The 3041-nt window shown below is 55.2% G+C and overlaps 1 pseudogene; it reads left to right on the top strand.

Moving 5' to 3' along the window:
• The first annotated feature begins 2651 nt into the window (after window positions 1-2651).
• On the top strand, window positions 2652-2775 carry LOC113594186 (uncharacterized; annotated as a pseudogene).
• Window positions 2776-3041: the final 266 nt, after the last annotated feature.

Below are 3041 nucleotides of genomic sequence, written 5' to 3'. Positions count from 1 at the left end.
GCCGCGCTCGGCGGGGCGATGCTGGCGTTGGAACCCCGGATCTGCCTTGCCCGCTGGCTCCCTGCCAGGATTTGCCAGCAGGGGCGCAAGAGGGAGGAAGGGTCTGCTCGCCGCCGTTTCCCTGCCGATGGGCGGGGGGCAGCACCCCAGCAATGCCTCCCCCCGCCGGCAGCGCCCTCTCGGGCCGCGGCAGCAGCCGAATGCCCAGCGTGGCTGTGTCAGTGCTCAGGGCCCGCCTCGCTGCTTCCCTCGGAGACACCAGCGCCGGCCAGGGGACGTCCCCTGCCCCGGAAGCCTGGGCCCCGTCTCTGCGGTCCCAGCATTCCTCCAGCATTGCCCCAACCCCGGGGGTTTCACCTCGCCCCGGTGTTCGGGGTTCTGGAGTACCCAAAACGCGATTGCCCGGCTCCCTGCGCAGCCCCGGGCCGATCGGGCAGGTGCGTCACCTGTTCCCTGCCCTCCCTCCCTGACCTCGGTTGTCTCATTACCAATATTCTAGGAAGGTAACAGCCCTTTGGGTTCCCGAAACACGCAGGCCACCCCTTCTCGCCGGTCCCCACGGCGGCTCTGTGCGGCCTGTACTAGCCGCGCCTCGGCATCCAGAGAGGCGCAGGGACTTGCCCGCGGTCCTAGTGAGTCGCACACGGCTGGTTTCAAGTTCACGTTTGTCGCCCCGGTTCTTCCTCTTTCCCCTGCGGCCTGTCTCGAGTTGAATGCACCTGCCGGCCAGCTGCAGTTGCCTACCGTTTTCCTGTTGGCCTGCACCGTGCCTGCCCTGCCCTTGGCCCTTGGGCTTTGCACTTTGTCCGTGGCTGTCTGCATCCTTCACCTTCTGCGGGGCATCTCCTTCACGCTGGTGTCCCTCCCCCTTCCCGTGAGTTTGCATCGAAACTAAAAGCTTTCTGGAACCTTGGACTTAGACCTCGTTCACTTAAAAGGCACTTCCCAGAACACTCAATTTTATTCATACCACAAAACAATCCATGTTAAATAGCTGGGTCACTGCATATTCGCAGACATCTCAGCTCTGAACTGCTTTATTTGGATGGCTACTGAAGTATATTCCCAGAAAAGATGCTGCTGGGTGGCACGGGAGAGGCTTGCCCGGGTTGGGTACTTCCAGGGCAGCTCCGGGCATCTATCTGCCTTAGTGTCACCCCCCCACGCCACCTGTGTGCTGCCACCGAGAACAGAAACATGCCCGAGGGAGTGCCCGCTCTCGGACTGCTTCCAGCGTAATTAATGAAAGCAGAGCTTTGCTTAAAGATCCTGCAGCAACAGTAAGTACCAGGCTGCAGCTATGTCGGAGGGCGAAGGAGCACTGTATCCGGAGTTACCGGAATGGCAGGAGTGAGAAACTTGAGCAAATACCAACCTGTGTGATCCTCAGTTTGCTTAGCTTTAAAATGGGGATACTAATAATACTGTCCTAGACTGGGGAGTGATTTTGAAAATATTAGGATCCATGCATGGCCAAATTCTCCCTTCCCTATCATCCCTCATACCCATCAGGGTATCCCTCATACCATCTTAAGGAAAGTATCCCCAAAATAAGGCAATGGGAATCAAAGTAGAGCTTTATGGATTTCTCAGCAGGTACCTCAAACCCTCAGTGTGGTTGCATTGATTTTATATTGCTTCGTGGCCTAATACAGCACCCGTTTATTATCTCACGGTGTCTATGGATCAGGATTTGGGGCATGGTTTACCTGGGTCCCCTGTTTCACGGTCTTTCGTGAGGCTGCGATCAAAGGGCTGCAATTCCCATCTGAAGGTTTGGCTGGCAAGGGTCTGCGTGGCTCACTCACGTGGCCGATGGCAGAATTCAGCTACTCACATGAGGTTAGACCGAGAGCCTCAGCTCCTTGCCGGCTGTTGGCCCGAGGTCACCCTCAGTTCCTCGTCACGGGGACCCCTGCAATAGGGCAGCTTACGTCATCAAAGCCAGCAAAGGGCAGAGTCCGTTAGCAAGATGATGTAACACTTTTACGCAGCCTCATCAGGGGCATCTTCTCACCTCTGCCATGTGCTGCTGGCTGGAACCAAGTCACCATTGGGGTAACCGTCCTCACTGGGAGGGGATCACATCGGAGGGCAAACGCCAAGGGGTGGAGATCACCGGGGGCCTCTCAGAAGCTGCTTACCGCAATAGGGCTCTTGGATGCAAGCTGGATGAAGAATATGACTGGGACTTGGGTCTACAGTGGGGACTCCCACATCTCTCTCTCCCTTACCCACGCTATAAAATCTAAATCTTGGGATCCATTCGCCGAGGTGTACCTGGAGAGGGGGGTGTGAGCCTTCAAGTGGTCTGCTTATCCATCGCTGGCTTATTTGGTGGAAGGAAAAGGTGGATGGGGCAGACTTACTCCAGGGGCCAGGCCTAAGGCAGGAGGAAAGGATTGAGCCTGGGATCCCGCACTGGCAACATGGCGACACGCTGAATGAATGATGTGGTCTCTGATCGGTTAGGTCAGCAACTCCCTTACACGGTAGGGTTCCCTGCAGTGGGAAGAGCAGAGGCGGCCCTGTAGGAAGAAGGGCTGAGCCCTGTGGCCCGGTGGCTGTGAAGGCTAAGTGGCAGCGTTATGCGACTGGATCAGGTGTGTTAAACAGTATTTTAACGTTGAATTTTTAAAGAAGTCTTACATAGCTTTGCGCAGTGACAGTATCGTAGCCAACGAGGTTTATCCGAGGCGCGATTGTTGCTAATTGAACCCTTTTCCCAATACTCCCGCCGTGACGACTTGAAATAAATGAGTCTTACACACGTATAAAATAAGCTCCAGGATAAGAGGTCACTGTGGCAAGAGGGTCCAGGAAAGATCTCGTGGAGGAAATTAAATGTAAGATGCTGATAAGCAAAGGGAGGCCAGGTGAGGGCAAGGGTACAGAGGTGGGAAGCCCTAATTCATTCATTCAGCAGTCATGATTGAGAACTGACTCTACACCAGCTCTTAAACTGAAAATCTGGAACTAAAAGTAACAGTGTGGGCAAATGGAAGAGGCAGATGGGTGCACACAGAGCTTGACCATATACT

The sequence above is a fragment of the Acinonyx jubatus genome, chromosome C2 (assembly GCF_027475565.1).
Source record: "Acinonyx jubatus isolate Ajub_Pintada_27869175 chromosome C2, VMU_Ajub_asm_v1.0, whole genome shotgun sequence".
Lineage (NCBI taxonomy): Eukaryota > Metazoa > Chordata > Mammalia > Carnivora > Felidae > Acinonyx > Acinonyx jubatus.
The sequence above is the reverse complement of the archived record's forward strand: the minus strand, read 5'-3'. Positions and strand labels throughout refer to the sequence as shown.